Source organism: Manacus candei, unplaced genomic scaffold (assembly GCF_025592945.1).
Source record: "Manacus candei isolate 608988 ecotype Guabito, Panama unplaced genomic scaffold, ASM2559294v1 h1tg000053l, whole genome shotgun sequence".
Taxonomy (NCBI): Eukaryota; Metazoa; Chordata; class Aves; order Passeriformes; family Pipridae; genus Manacus; species Manacus candei.
In genome coordinates, this window is record NW_026138101.1 from 3,228,107 (window position 1) to 3,245,159 (window position 17,053).

Consider the following 17,053-nt stretch of genomic DNA (forward strand, 5'->3'; position numbering starts at 1 on the left):
GTTTGTTTGGGTTTTTTAAACCTCTTGTACAAAATTAACCTGGGCACTCCAATTAAGGCCTATCATGTAAAGTGCAATCGGGAGTGGTGCCAAACCTGCCATGGATCTTTGATCAACAGTTTCACCGTGGCAATTGTCACTGCTGCCATGGAAGGGTGTTTGTCTGCTGCAGGCAGAGATGGGCTGATTTTGCAAAGACGTGAGGCTTTCCACTTCTTTCTCTAACAACCATTCCTTGTAATGCTTTAAGAAATAGAGTGGCTAGATTAGAGGCTTTTGTGGATCAGAAGGTATTTTTTTGTTATTTTTCTTGCTTTTTAAAAATTTTTCTTCTTTTTTTTTTTCCCTTGCCCTTTCCCCCTTTTTTTTTTTTTTTAAATACCAAGTGAACAGGAAGAATGGGTTTCTCTGAATTTCTCTAACAAAAACATGGAGATGGAGGCCACAGGGTTGGGGCAAGAACCCTGGCACAGGCAATGGGCTACTCCCTGGCACAGATTAAAAACAACAGTGCCAGAACAGCTGGAGAGAGGGCAAGAAGCTAGTTTGCTTTGTAAACTATAATTAAAAATAATAGGTGAGAGCTCATAGCAAAACACAACACTAATTTAAAACCGATAGAGTTTATCTGGCATCTTATGATTATTTATGTACATCTTAGTCCTTTCTGTGGTAACTAATTATGAGCTGATAGGAATCAGAATAAAGAGGCTGCCAAGTGCAATTGAAAAAGTAAACGAAGAGAAATTAGTTGTTGCCGCATTAAGATAATTTAATGGGAAAAGAGAATAGGCTTTAATCTCTTGAGATTTTTCCTTCAGTCATTTTTTTTGGCCTTTCATTGTCACAGCCAAGGAAACTCAGGGGGCTGTTAGGGGGCCAACCTGCAGAAGACCTCTCTAGTTTGCATTCTCATCCTTCAAGGACAGGAAGCAGTTTTAAAAGCCCCGATTCTCCTTATTTGAGGCATCTCCATTTTTTAGTGGCAAAGAAATGCATATTTGTTTGCAAGACATGCATTTTCCTCAGCAGATGGGATTAAACTGATAATGATGACTCCACAGCTTAGAAATGATCTCCCACCACAAGGTAAACCGAAACTGTCTGTATTAAGTATTTTGAAAGGCATATATTTATCAACAGACCAAAATATTTTTAAAGTTAGTGTAATACATAGTAATCCTCTTATTAAACCAATATCTTTTTTTAAAAAAGAGAAAATATCCTAAAGGTGGTAGCAGAAATGGAAGAGAGTTCTACTAAAAATAATATTAATAGAGAACAATAAAATTTCTATGCTCATTTCAACTATCCTATAAAGCTCTACAGTATAGGTATGATCACTGTATTCAGCTGTTTAGAATGATTCAAAGCCCCTAAAGAGTATTATTAGGTTTTTGCAAGCAATTCAACTGGACTTTTATTAGAAAGGTAAAATTAAACTAAATTGCTCAATGCAGAGCGAGAGCCCTTAAGCTGTTGCTGAAAAGCATCCGTCCAGCCAAGCTAAACTCAGGCTATCTCTAACAGAACTCAGCTAATTCATAAAATGGAAGTTTATCAGGGCAGTTTAAAATCCAACCCAAACAATAATTTATCTTTTCAAATGAGTCAAATTTGATGACGTTTAAACAAAATTCTCAGCAGACAGAAAAACGTCCCAGAGTATAACAGCGGTGCTTTATACCTCGAATATTGACACGAGCTAGACTCCTAAAGAAGGGAATAGTTTTCCCCGTGTGAGCATAGGATATTTACTTTAAGTGATAAAAGATTATGTGGTTGGAAGCCCAAAGCACTTTATCTTGCGATGCCTCCAGTGTTTTGCTGAGAACTGGATGTAAGCAACGTGCCATTTGCTTTTTGGCTGTGTGTATCTTTACTTCTTTCTAAATGTTTCAATCGTGTTGGCTGCTTCGGAAGGAGAAAATTCAATGGTTCTATCATTGAAAGAAAAGTACCTTTCTTATTGCTTAAGAGAAAAGCAGTCGTATTTATCCCTTCGTTGGCAGAGGGTAAAGCTTTAGTATCTCACAATAACGGACAGATATGAACTCATTGAGCCTAGGAGAATTTTTCAGACAGCAAAACTACATAACAGGAGGTGAATCCCAGATTCTCAAAGCCAGCTAAGCACCTCATTTCCTTTGGTGAATGTGAGCTGGTTGCATTCAGACACTTGAGGATTTGCCTAAGTGACTTGTCCAAGGACAGAGGGGAACAAGTGTCACAGAGTCACAGGAATCAATCCCACTTTGGGTTGGGAGGGGTATCAAGAGGTCTCTAGCCCATCCTCCTGCCCAAAGTGAGATGCCCAGAAGCCCCATATATGCCATGTTGAACAGGAAGGTTCTCAAGGGATAAATTCCTCCTTTGCATCTACGACTCAGATCCCACAAACCTCTGAGAAGAGCCAGAGCTGCAGATAACTGCAAACTGCCTGAGCTGCCAGCCATGCCTTGCTGGGCTGAGAAGCTGCTCCACTTCTGAGTAAATATTGTTTATCCCTCATGAACACAGTCCTTTGAATGACATCTTTATATGCTGGGGCTTATGACAGTTTAGTAACAAGTTTTAATTTTTTGCTCATCAGCTTTCCTGTTCACATATCATCAGCATACGACAGCAGAGGATGTTAGGGAATCTAATTAGTAAACAATTCCATACTGCTGATACAAGATGAAACATTCTTAAACCGATAAAAAGAGCACTTTAATCACTGTTGAATGACTTTCAATGCCAAGCAGTTTGTGCCATGTCAGAACATAATTTGAAGAAGATTAGAGTACTATATAAAAGAATTAATGTTAACAACTTCGTTAAAAAATGTCTTAAACAATGAGCCTGTCAGTTGTCACAGACTCTCCCTGATCCATTGTGATTAAGCCCCCCCCTCCCAACAATTTCAGCTGATAAACAATGCTAAAAGCGCTGGGCAACCTAAACATTTTTTTCCATAGGTCCGTCAGTTGTACAGGGTGCTAATCACCAGAGCTGGGGTCAGCCTTCTTTAACCTGCAACAAAGGCAGCGGGTTGCAATAATGAATACACAGGATAAAGAATTTGTGAGAAGCCCAACTGAATCTTTAATCATGCCTCAATGCCATTTCCGATCCAGTCAAACATTTGAAAGCTGCTAGGCAAGCACCACGCTATCAATCTTGCCAGCGTACGTAAAATTACCCAGGAATCTTGTTTTGGATTAAGTTGAAGAGTGTCTTAGTAATAAGGGTTCATCATTCTCTTCCGCAAATCATTTGTCAGTTTTGTAATACAATCTTCCAACTGCAGCAGGGTGGGATTTATACAGCAGTTGCTGTTTATTTATAGTTGAGGCTCAAAGATCTAAATTATCCATCCTTCTGAAATCCTTTGTTGAGTTGAAAATTCTAAGTAGATACTAGTTCATAGGCATTTATTTCATAACTGCTAGCTGTCTATTTGTAACTGATGGCACTGAATACAAATAGATATTGAATATCTTAGCAGTAAAAGAAAAGGGGTTCTTGAGATACAGTATATGGTAAAACCCTCATTAATGTAGGTAATACCTCTGTTAGTATTCTGAGATACCATTTATGTTCCTGATAAGAAAACATATTACACAGTTAATGTTTAGTTTTTAGATTTGTCTACTTTCAAATGCATGTTTATTTTCCAAAATTAGATGCCTGTTCTGAAGCGAGTTTACATACCAAGCATATAAATAATAGAAACAAAGCCATAATTTATCTGTATATTTATCAACTATGAATGAATAGGATCCACTCAACATTGCTTGCCAGGGAGGTGGGATCAGCTTATTTGAAAAGGAGGGTTTATTTTCTTATGAAAAATTAAGGATAAAGGCCTAAATAACTCATTACACAGCAGTGTGAAGATGAGGTAGAATCATAGAATTATTAAGGTTGGAAAAGACCATTGAGTCCAACCACAAACCTAACCTAATAACCAAGGTATATTCCAGATCGTGAAACCAATGGGGTCTCCCATATCTTCTCTGTGCCTCTGAAAAGCACCCTGAAGAGTTCAAATCCATTCTGCTAGAGAGGGAAAAACCCTTCACCAGCTGGCTTCTGTTATTCCTTGGAATAACAGACAAAATGATACGGAATTTGTTTCCACAATGATCAGTTCCAAATTGTCCAAACCAAACCCCAAAGTGACAGCTGCTATTTTACATTCCTCGAGCTCCACGTCCACCTGGAGTGAATCAGCACAGGTTTGCTGCCTTCTTGGAGGCTCCACAGGTTGGAGCAGTGGCTGAGGATCTTCTCCATTGCTTGTTGTGAGCCTGATGCTGATGCTCAGGGGGGAGTTGTGGGGCTGTGCAGCCTGGGGGCACCTGGCTGGGCAGCCCCACTCCAAGCTGTGGCTCAGCACCTGAGCTCCCCTCCTGGGAGAAAACTGCCATCAGAATGGATTTGTTTCCTTCTGGGATTGCTTGCAAATCCCCAGCTGGGATTTTGCTGCAGAGTTTTCTCAAACTTTACTTATTCCTTTCTCTGTAATTTAAATTGGTTGTTTTTCCAACATGGAGCAACATGACCTCTTCTAAAAAGCACTAGCAAGTCTAAAATCCTCATGTTCTCATTCAGCCTTCGGGATACCCCAGTATCTCAAGTGTTTTTAGGAGCAATCTTAAGAGCTGTTTGGAGGTATCACCCATGGCTGAGGCCAGTTGTAGCTGAGGGAGCTACTTCTCAATGTCAGGCATTACTTTACTCCATTTCCTACTGGGATAACTCCAAGCTGTGAGGGATAGTCACTTTTCCTACAATACACTGAACAAGTTTTGCCTGTGAGACGACAGAACTGTTCAGTTCCTGCAGCAGTCCTCTTACTCAGAGCAATCCCAAACACTCAGTTATCTTATGAGTAACACTCAGAATATGTATGTATTACTGTCCTGTAAGAAAATAGGATTCCTTGATTGCTTTTTCAGCCAGGAAATATGAAACTGAGACCTGCCTTTGCCGTTTTGGGTGAGTGTGAAACTAGAATCATATCTGCAGCTAAAAAAATAAAACTTTGGAGCTGCCAAATATGATCTAAAACCCCAAATCAGGCTCAGTTGACTTCAGGTCCTATTTCCACCCAAGTGCCAGCAGGAAAACGTGACCTGAACTGATGCTGTATTTACAGTCTTTTCAAAGGTCTCACCGAACCACATCTAAACCAGAGGTTCTCAACCACCTCCCCTTCCCCCATCACCACATTTAAACCAGCAAAGCATCTCTTAGAAGATAATACAACGGATAAACCAAAATCTATAAGGTCTGCTTTTTTCCTCTGATGTATTCCTTTTTCAACTAATTCCCAACTACAAAGACTCAAAACTCCATCAGCTTCTCTACTTGCAAAGCATAGTTGGTTTCAAGCTGTAACTTTTCTTAGTGTCATTAAAACCCTTACACATTTACAGTATTCTTTACATACATTATAGGAGATAAGTGTGCTATGTTCTTTGAGTAAGGAAACTGCAGTAGTTCACGAAAGAGGATTTGTTTTCAACTGCTGAGGCATTAAGACTTAGTGATTATTTCAACTATTCAGTACATGCAGCTATATTTAACTTACATTCTGGGTTTTTAACTTTGCAAAAGAAATTGTGTCCATTGTAATAAATGTATTTTGATAATGCACCGTGTTGTTTGTGTTATGCAACACCCCGTATGTTCTCAATTACAGCAGTGACAGAGCTTGAAAACTTCCAACCTCCAACATCCAGTGTCAAACAGATTGTCTGCAATCACTCCACAGGAGAAAAAAAAAATACAATACAGGACGTGAAGTCAGAAGAACTGGGTTGATTTTTATCTTTTTGACTTTTCCTTTCCTAGTGAGCTTGGACAAATCACTTCAGCTCCCTGTACCTCACTTTTCCAAGCTGTAAAATGGAGAGAGTACTCTTATTTACCCACCTCACAGGGGTGTTGTGAGGAGTAGTTCACATTTATGGAGTGCTTTCATGCTTACTGTGGAAAAGCACTGTGTAAGTATAAAGTGTTATATTATTGTTAAAATGTGTACAAGATGTACAACAAGGTTGGCAAAATAGCTGACAAAAATGTAATTACCTTTCAAAATCATGCCTATTTTTCTCTGTTGTATAAACTTAATTCTTTAACCTGTGAAGCTGTCTGCTACTCCAGACCCTGTTCCAGTCTCTTCCCTCTCTCACCCTGTTTCATTTTGCCCAGCTCACAGAGAACTTGGTAAAACTCTTGCCAAAACACCACTGAGTATCAAAAAATGGATACTTTAGAGGGAACCAGTCCCTAAAAGGGCATTCATCTCTCCTACCCTTTGCATATGCTAGGCAGAGCCATCATGGCATACCAGGAGTGGGATTCAGTTGCCTAACATGGATCTTAAGACATCTGAGCTGCCTTAGGATATCCCACGTGCTCCACAGCTGTCTCTCAGAAGGGCACATATTTCTCATAGGTCTGGTATTGTAGCTGCCAGCCCCTCACAGATATCTCAGCTGAAACCATACAATGGTTAAGACAACAGCAGACTGTGCAATGTAAATGCTTTTACCACAGCATCTGGGAGGGAGCTGGTTCCCACAGGCAGCACCGTATTACTTTCTTTTCCAGTATCTTATTAAAGTCCACAATCAGCTTCTGAAAATTGTGTCAAGGCTGACACAGAGCTATCTTAAGCTCCAAAAGCTGTAATGAAGCCCGTGGCTTTCTCTTGTTCCACTGGCATTTGAGGGCAGGAGCAGCAGCACACCTCGCAGGCTGCTGGCCCCGGCCTCTTTACCCACACCACATTTCCAGGCAGATCACTGCTGCCTTTCCTTCTCCTGTCCACTGAACTCCCGTTCACACCTGATTTACACTTTTAGGACATCGTTGCTCCACTGAAGTGGCAGTTTTGAACACTGCATGCAAATTTCTATGATCTTTTCCTCTCACAGGCCGGTATGGAGCAGTGGTGCGATCCTGCATGCTTCTGCTCATTCCTAGATTGGGGAAAATTCCCTGCGGAAAATTATCAATGGAGTAAGGGTGAGATCAGGTTGACCATAAGATGCTGCTGTCCATTCCTTGCCACCTGCCCTGTGTGCCAACACTGGCCAGTGCCGTGAGAAGCAAAGAGCATGTAGGGGGACAGTCCTTGGGCATCCCAGCAGTGCTGCTGGGGGCTGATCATACCTGAAAATCCACTCCAGCTCACTTTCTGAGCTTTTGGGATGCACATTTGTACAAACACGAGTCCTATCACAACTTGTCGGCCACTGTCAAAATGGAAATCCTACGGAGGACGTTGGAAATCCTCCTGAGACACATAACCTGCCAGCTGAGGGAGGATTCTTCCAGGCAAGGGTAATTTGAAGAGTTGAGCAAACAGATTGTTGACAATAAACACATCCTGCCAAAAAGAGAGATTAGATGTGCTGCTGCAACTAAATCATTAGAATTGGTCTGGCTGGTGTTTGGGCATAAGTAGATGGGAGTTCACTGAAATCACTTCTGTTATTAACTTATGCTGAATTGAAATGTTTTATGTTTTTAATGTACCTAACTTTAATTATATATATACTTTATATAAATGTATGTATACAAATGGGACTGTATATGCTGTATATATTTATATAGCTTTTTAATACTATTACTAGTCCAAATTTAGACTTTTTCATATTGCAAAGAATGCCATTGCAATGCTGACATTTGGCTTCCTCCTTCATGCACAGATAGTTTTTTAGACTGATTTCTATATCAGACATGAGTGGGAAAAAACCACCACACAACATAATGCTTTTTAAGCAAGTGACCTTTTGGGACAGATATTTAACAAGCTGTTTGTTTAGGTTTTAAAGATAAAAGACTGTTTTTCATCTGTTGATACACACACATATGCACATACAAACACAGACACACACACAGTTCAATAATAAAATGCATTGAAAAACCACAGGGTGTTATGATGGGGAAGTACCATGGTAAGAAAGTAGCTACTAACTCTGTCTTCCAGAAACTAATTAAGGGAATGTATTTTGCAATAATACAGATCTAGCAAACAGGCCTCTAAAGTCTAGGCTTAGAGCTGTAAGCCAGGCACTCCTGTATTATGTATGTGTGATTTTCATAGATAGCCTGCTGTAAAGTGTGCCCTGTTAGTGCATCTTTCAGGCTCAAAGACACTGGCCTTGTTAATATTTCATTTAGTACATACTGTAGAGTCTCATTTATATTACTTCTATAATTAATGGTGATAGCTTAGGCACTGCCTTTACAAGGAGAGATCCCTGTATGTTGGTCAATGGATAATGAGAAACAATAGATATTTCATTCACCAGCAGCTTGTTGCTAGTTAGTAGGAAATTATCGTGTGTACTGTTGCTTTAATTGCCAGGGTAAATAATGCCGCCGCTGTGTTAGTGAACATTTTAAAGCACTTGATTCAAATAGACTAGAAACAAAACACAAAAAAAAAATTACCTTTATTATGCTATACCTTAGCATAGGGAGTTAAAAAGGTATGTCTTAAAACATTTGCGTTCTATCATGCAAATATATCTTAATATGCATGTGCTGACTATTCAACTACTGTATTTTAGGAAATACAATTATGCTGCCTTTCTCTTCTTCTATGTAGACTGTAAATAACTGTAGATCTTTCTCTTGTTTTCCCATGTAAATATATGTAAATATTAACAAGCTATGCATGCTGATATTCTAGGCAATTTCAGGTACTTTTATAATCTGAAGGCATGTACTTGAACTGGTTTGTTAAAAAAAAAATCAACTCTCTCAAATCCTTTAAAGCTCATTAGAAATTAAAGATTTCTTACTAGACTGGTTCCTTCAATCTCAGTTGCTTTTTTGTTTATTTTTTCCCCTGCTTTGCCAATGTTGTCCCCCAGGACCTGCCACCAAGGATACATATTCCAGGGCTGTTTCCTCCAAAGCACGAGGTCCCATCTCAGGATATGATTCATTCCCCAGCTGAGGATGTGGAACATTTAAATTCAACACCATCCCTGTTTGTAAATCTCAGCAGAGACTCTGAGAGGAGGGAAGTCTCTCCCCTTAGTTCTGATCTCTCCCTCTGTTTAATGATCGCAGAACCATAGAATGGTTTGTGTTTTAAAGGAACCTTTAAAGATTATCTAGTTCCAACTCCCTGCTATGGGCAGGGACACATTCCACTAGACCAGGTTTGATGATTTCTACTTCGTTTTCTCAATCCATAATCCATCAAGCCAGGATCTAACACCACCAGTGCCAGGACTGGGGTTTGAGGGCAGATGCTGCCACAGCCAAGAGCAGTCCCCATGTCTGGTTGTGCTGCAGTCTGGCTGCTCAGTCAGACGTGCTCCTCTGTTTGAACATGCTCTTTATGTTTCTCTTCCAGCATGCTTATGACTTTGACAGACTGTGAAAATAGTTTGATAAATAGCTTGATAAATTTCTCCATCTCTTCCCTTCAGTGCTGTAACACTGTTTGTGGGAGCCTTTCAATTGTAGGAGTGTGAACAAAAAAGAAATTACCTAAAGCTTCTAAATCAAGTCACCTCCTGCATACAAATTCGGAGACAAGGTTTCAATTTAGCTCTCTTCTTCCTTCTTTTTTTTTTTTTTTTTTTTTGTTCCTGTAATAAATGAAGATTTCTCCGAGGAAAAGGGTAAGAAGCAAAAAGAGATGCATTTATACCCCAACAGAGTAAAGGAGAGGGAAAAAAAAAATCCCCTTTGCATTATCTATGGAAACTAAACACAATGACAACTTTTTAATTGAAAGAAAACAGCTTTCATGTCTGAAGATGTTTTTTCCAGAGTAGATGTATGAGAATAAACACATTAATTGACAGGATCTTCATGACTTTTTAAGTTCCTCACACTTATCTTGGTGTCTGGGGAAGATCTCTTTCCAGACCCTGAAGTCTCTTTCAAGATGAATGTTTAAAAAGCTGAGCTGACATGGGCATTACATTCAAGTGCAAGCTGTACTATTCTTTAGTAGAGGGCGTAGAAATGGTTCATAGGATTATTATCTTTCTACAGACAAAACCCATTACCTTCACACTAGGAGGGAAAAGCTAGTTTTTAACTTATATAAAACGGAATCAATTATCAATATCTTTGCATGGTTTCCCAGCTCTGCTGGAGAGCAGTCACAGAGCTAAACACACAGAGCCATTTGGCAGAAGGGCTCCTTCCTACGCCGGGCTTCTTGTTACACCTTTCATTTAATAAAATCGCATCTGCAGAAGCAAAAATAAGTAGCAATGATTTGTATGCAGGGCCTCCACCCTGAATGACACAAAGGGGGACAGGAATCACATTTGCAGAGCGATTGCCTGGCTACTGTTACTCGAGACTTCTTCCCAGTAAAAAGTGAACATGCGAATAAAAAGCAGCCAGCGATGCAAAGTCAAACACAGTGGTGAACAGCAGTACAGGTCAGAGCTTCCATACATACAGCCTGTTGTCTTTGCTGTGGGAAAAAGTGCTCCTTCAGCAACCTCCACCATATAATCCTTGCCATCCTGCCTCTGAATAATCCTTTTGCTGGCTTTAACAGTGGCTTTTCATAGGTGCTTATGTTACCAGTGAGAAAAGGAAAGCCGGAAGGTAAGTGGTGGCTTTTCATGGTGAAGAAGTCCCCACATGCCCATGGCTTTTAAACTGCAACAAATAAAAGTCTTATGTCTTTCAGTAGACAATGTCTAACCTAATTCAAATCTGTGTTCCTTCAGCAGAGAGATGGATAAGGCCATCCTTGAAAAACTGTGTCCCCCACTACTTCACTAACACAGGCAAACTCAGAAGCACATAGAGGTGCAGTTTGTGCAATGTATGTTAAAACATAATACTGCAGAAGCTGGCAGTGGTGTTTGGGAAGGAAATGTTCATTATTAGACTCTTATCTGTTTATCCCATTCACGAGATCTGCTTCTACAAAGCTCATAATGATAAATGGCACATTTGCAAATTATCTTCTGAGTGCTGATGAGAAATCAGCAACCTGCGAGTTACCGTGACTTTGAATGAGTACACGCCACTGCAAGTCTCGTTTGCTGAGATGCCTGCCAAATGAGTGCATTAGTATATTAGGAATCTAATAAATTGACTAACAAGCATTTGATGAAAAATAGCTGTTCCATCCGTTACAGTTATCATCACCGCCAACAAGGCTACTGGGGTTGGGATTTTGAAGGCACCAGCTGCTGATAAAAGAGTTGTTGTCGTGCGGTGCCACGCTCTCAGCAGCATCTCCCTCCCTAACTGTGCATTGTAACAAACTCTCAGCAAGACATAGGACCTTCTTCACTTAAGTTTTCCTCTGCCTCTTCATGACACTTATGAGGATTTAAACCACTGCAGCCTTACTCAGCCTTGTCTTTTCTCTTTCCACCACAAAAAGTAAGATGCTGGGTTCCTCTGTCTGGAAAGGAGCCGGAGGAGACACTTTCTGTTGTACGGCTCAGCACTGTTCAGACATCTGAGACTGTTCACCATTCATAACATGTAAAATTTAAGCTCGTTAATTATGATCACAAACATGAGACTAAAGGACAGAGAAGGCTTTGGTTACATTCACATCCAGCAGAAAGGCACTGCATTATTTAATGTCATGCAATCAAATTAGTTTCAGGAGTGGCTCAGAGTCCTACTTCTAACTCAGGATCCACATGGAAAAATTCAGAAAATAAATCTTCACACAACACTTCACTTGTGTCATTCACTGCTTTGCTGGGTATTTAGGAAGAACAGCTCCTTTCCTGAGTAAAACTGATGAGCTCCCCTCACGCAAACATCCTCCCAGCCTGGGAAGGAGCAAGCAACTGCCACGTTCAAACCCACAGGTCCTGCAAAGCAGAAACAGGGTAATTAAACCCCAGGGTTAACTGTGTCCAGAGCCCTGTGGGAAGGTTTGGCTGAGCTCCCCAGCAGCCCCACACAGCCCACCCGATGCACTGTGGGTGTTTGCCACTCCTCCCGCCCGCATGGGGAGAGGGTAGCACATGGCTGATCACAGCTACGCTCTGTCCTGGCAAAGCCTGGTTGAGTAAATTATGTCTTTTCAGGATAATTAATTCCAGTAAATGCAATATACCCTTATATTCAAGTTTCAAAAATCTTCTCCGTGCCGCTTAATTTCTTTAAAGTAGAGAGGAACCCAATTCATTACAAACGCCCATTTATCGTCTGCCGACAAATCCCGGTGAACACTTTAAAACTACACACGCGTAAGAAAAGCTCCTTCTGCACCTTCCCAAATTGCATTTCAGCTTTTACCTGAGACATTTGCAAGATCCCCCAACTCTGTCAACAGTCGCTCTCCAGTTTTGTTTAGCTTATCATCAACAGACTCTGCTTTTGTGAGTGGACAAGTCATTTGAGTGTGCACCACAGTTATAATGGCCTGACTGACAGCTCAGCCAGATAAACACGAGAGAATAACAGACGTAGGAACAATCTGGGTATTCATTTTGTCCGTTCAACCGGGTTGAAAGGATTTGCCAGCCAAGGGCACAACACTTCAGGCTAATTTGCTCAGCCAAAGCGCTGCCGGAGTGTAAGGCTGCAAGCAGATGACTGGTGTTGGGGAGATCGGCGTCCCCAGATGAGGTACTTATTATTCACCTCTGCCTCACGGGAAATGAAAGTACTATTTATTCAAAGCATCCATTTGAAAGAGGAAAACATATAGAAATGAACTTTGTTACAAAACTTGAACCCTTCTCGCTGCTTCCCCACTTCTGCATTAATTCCACCTTCTTGTCCTCGTCCATGTGGTTCCGCACACTGCAGCGTTTCTGTTTTCTTGCTTCTCCTTTCCTTCTCAAATATTTTCCTGAGCCTTGTCTCCTGCAGTTCTGCCCCGATATCTGACACTGGGGACCTTATCTTTGCTGTTCATCTTCCATTTTTGTGCGATATGCACTCGGCTCTGCAAACCTCAGAGGCTCAGCTCTGTTCTCACAGTGTCTGTGTTACAGCAGTGGGTGTCTGGGATATCCTGGCTGCATCTCACACGTTAACTGCAATCTTTAGGCCACTATTAGCCCCATACTCCAAGGGGAGCCATGTGGCAGCAGCGTGCTGCATCAGTCACCACTCTGTTACAGAGCCAAGCGATGCAGGGCCAGTGAAGCGACGGTTCTGTCCTTGTTAAGGAAAGTTGTGCCTTGCACATTTTAAGCATCCTGAGTTTAGAGTGACAGAGCTACAAGTTCACCTGCTAATCACGTAAAAATAAATGATGGGTAGAACAGCCAAGCTTGTACTAAGAGGTAAACACCACTCTGACATATTCCCTCAAGCAAGCAAACAAAATAATAACAGTTTGCAGTGGAGGTTTGCAAGTTTGCTCCCATTAATTAAGTTCCATTTTCCAGCATCTTGAGTTTTAAGACGTTTTCTCCCGGACTGATTTCAACAGCTCTTTCTCCCACCGAAAAGCAGAGGCCAAAAGCACGGCTCTACTGGCTTCATCCAGCTGTGGAGCTGAGACATGAGGTGTAATGGGGTGGAGGTAAATCCCTGAGCGTTTTAGGAGGCCAGTGTCCCAGCAGAGCACCCACAGCCTGAGCATGGTAAGCTGGGAACAACGGCCCTCGCAGAGGTGATGCACTAACAGCCTCAGACACATCACGGGAGGAATGTAAAGTGCACCTGACATTTCTTTTGATCTACTCCTAAGAAGCATTAAAAGGCACATTAATGTCCTGCTTTAGTGCGTGTTCAATGTGATAGTTGGAGACATAACTGAGCCTTTCACAAAAGTCTAATTGGGGAGAAGAATAAACTTATTGTTTCCTCCTCTGGACATGCACCCTAGAACATAGGCAGAGTTGACATTTGCATGAAGTATGTTGCTGTTTTGCATTTTAAATCCAGGCATGCTAACTGTAGGTTGAATGATCACTTTGACTATTATTAGGAAATCAGTACATGTCCAACAATAATTCTACAGATGCAGTAACTGATATTGCCCACTGGCAGGTTATCCTTCTCTAATGCTGAAATTCAAATGTGCATGTTTATATTTACATACATATATATTTATAAATTGCTCATTTAAAATATCAAGTGAACACTTATAAAGTATCTGAGCTCCTACAGCTGTTTTTCATGCAATTGTTTGGTATTACCCATGGAGACTATCACATACAAATCATATTCACATTTAGTAGCAGTTTTGTGCATTGAGCTAATGATACTTCTTGACCTCGTCAGACTATGAAGCACCTTTTCATCTCTGTGGTTGCAGTTGCCATGTTAAATTCCCTTTACTCTTTTAAGACAATCACACAATGAATAAACTGCAACAAACCAAGCAGCAAATAAAAAAAGAAATGTGAAAAGAGAACATCTGTACCAAGGCTAATCAATAGCAGAACAAAGAGAGCAAAGAAAATAAGAAAATCAAGGGCTAGTTGCACAGCAGAGGTAAGGCCAGGAATGACATTACTGGGTCATCCTAAATATTGCTGAAGACTACGTACTCCTAGTTCCTATTCCTTTCAGCTTGGGTGTATATTTGTACATCTGGTCAGACCTATATTCCACCGAACTCTATTTTCTTCTCTGGGCAATGTTCTGTCTTACATCTGCTGTGCTGATAATTTATGTGTCCCTGATTAGCTCCCTCAGTGCTTTATCTCTGGAAGGATTAGAGGGTTTATCCTGTCCTCTTCATTTGTCTGCAGCACCTCTTTCCAGCCTCAGTCAGGCTCTTTGGACAGCATCCTCTGCTGCAGTACTAATGATGCCAATGCTGCTGTACTAAGACATGCACCTCTTAAACTCTTTTGGCAAAAGATAGTCTAATTTGAGAGAACCATTAGTTTCCTTTTCTTGTAGCTCTCACTCAATCTAGCAAGAAAAATTGCAGTGCAAGGGAAGAAGGGGCTGAGACACAGGAGCCCAGAGAGCCCTGCTGCTCAGCTCAGTGTCCTGGCACTAACAGAAAAGCAGGAACCTGCAACACCAAGGCACGCCAAGAAAACAGCATCTCCTGGTCGAGTAAAGCAGGTAGTTAAAAAAAAAAATTCCAAACTGCTCTGGTTAAGTAATATATGGATGCAGAGGTCTTCTGGATCATGCAGCTGGAAACCCAGGCAATTCTGATCTTTTTGTGTGATATTTATGAAACAGTCTGTTCTAGCTGGTACCAACTCAGGATTAAAGGATCTCCAACTCCAAGCCTACACATGACATTCAATGCTTCAAAAACAATTTGAGGCTCTTCCTATCCCAGTTTTTGGACATCCTGCTCACCACAAAGCTTTTTCTGAGCTACTCCTCTGGCTGATATTCAAGATAGACTCTGATAAACCCATCCTGAAAACTGAGGAAAGGAGGGAATTCCACTGGAATTTCAATAAATTGTTTGTCCTACATGAAAAATTTTGAAATACAAAACAAATGTATCGAAAAGTCCAGGATTTCTGCCAGAGTCCACAAGGATTTCATAGGCCTTCCTTTTAAATTATCTCCTTAAATAGACCCTTAAGAAGCAACCAACGTTGGAAATTTAGCTTTTGCTATACTTGGATCTGCACCCCTTTCCAAAAACGCAGCCAAAGTTTTCCTGATGGAAGACCTAAGATGTTCCATCCAGAGGCCAGGGCAGAGAAGGGGGCTGAGCACAGCATCCCCCCCCTGCCCAACAGCAGGAGGGAAGGGGAACATGAATTTGCTGAGCCTGGGGAGCACCTGGGATGGAGGGCTGGAGCTGCAGGTACCTCCACAGTGTGAGTGGACACATGTGTCATCACTCAAAGAGAGAAACACATTATTTTGATACATCTCTCCTTCTTTCTCCAACAGGAGGAATGAAAATGTGTCTGGCTTCCAAGATCCTTTCCCGTTGATACCAGTCAGTTGAGTCTATCTCAGTATTTTTCCATTTCCTTCATACAAGTAAAAATGATGGTCTGTAACGAGATCTCTATCCCCTGTTTTGCCACAATGCCATATCCTGCTAGGAGGATACTCCTTTGACAATAAATTCCTATCAAAGTGCAATATGCTCTTAAGTGGCATAATCTTTTTCAGTTGGCAACATGTGAAATATATGTTCTGTCCAACTGCTGTATTGGAGCTCTTCTATCTAACTCTCCTTATACACTTTTGATCACTTTTTTCAGTCCAGTTAGATTATAGAAGGGAAAATCGCTCAGTGGCATAAATGATAAATACATAAAGGATATTTAGCTCTTACTTCCTGGCAAGTCCAAATGTGAATTTGCTGCAAAATAATGAACTTAAGTGACCCCTGCTGACTTCTCAAGGAATGACATTCCATAGGGAGTCCCATCTGTGAAACAAACGGTTCAGGTACAAAATTAAACCCTTTGTCTCAGCACTTTGGACTTTTTCTTGGAAAAGAATCCTTCCTCAGAAAGTTGCTGGGGATCTGAAATGGTACTGTAGTCTACAGTTTTGGCTCATCCATCTAATCATGGGAAAAAAGGGATAAAAGGTCAGATTTGAACCCTTGCAGCAGCCAGATGTAGTTAATTTGTTTTTCAGGAGTACTACCAGTTAAGCATAGTTGGAATCTGAACATCTTATATCTGCCCACGTATCTGGCTGGTGCCTCCTGGCCTTCTGTGTGATGTAAGGGGCTAATAAAACGTGGCAGTGCTTGATGTCAGATAGTTTGTCTCTGCCTTGTTTAATCACTCTGAATGGAGTGATGCTCAAGCCCAACTTGCATTCAGCATCGGTCTGCGAGAGGACTGCTGAGAGCTACTTCTCAGCAATCAGCTTGAACCCTTGGCAAGACATCTGTCAAGTACACTTTAGCATCCCCACAACCTCGGAGTAAGAGAAGTGGCCTTCTCAATTTAGATGCAATATTAAAGGCAGTTGACAGAAATCTCACATCCCGCTGCCTTTTCTCTCTGGGTTGGCAATTCTGATCCCATTAAAGTCAGTGGGAGCCTTGCCATTGACTTCAATAGACCAAACATTACAAACATAGTGTTCAAGATGGAATAAACACAACTGGATAACTCTCAAACTCATTGAAAACCTAAAATCCTCTTAGGTTATCAAGGTATCTAAATACTCAAGA

At 41.1% G+C, this 17,053-nt stretch overlaps 1 protein-coding gene across 1 annotated transcript in view; it reads right to left on the bottom strand.

The window, feature by feature from the left end:
- Positions 1–17,053, bottom strand: part of WWOX (WW domain containing oxidoreductase) — a 490,348-nt gene that overhangs the window by 1,592 nt on the left and 471,703 nt on the right. The gene's annotated exons all lie outside the window — the stretch shown is intronic.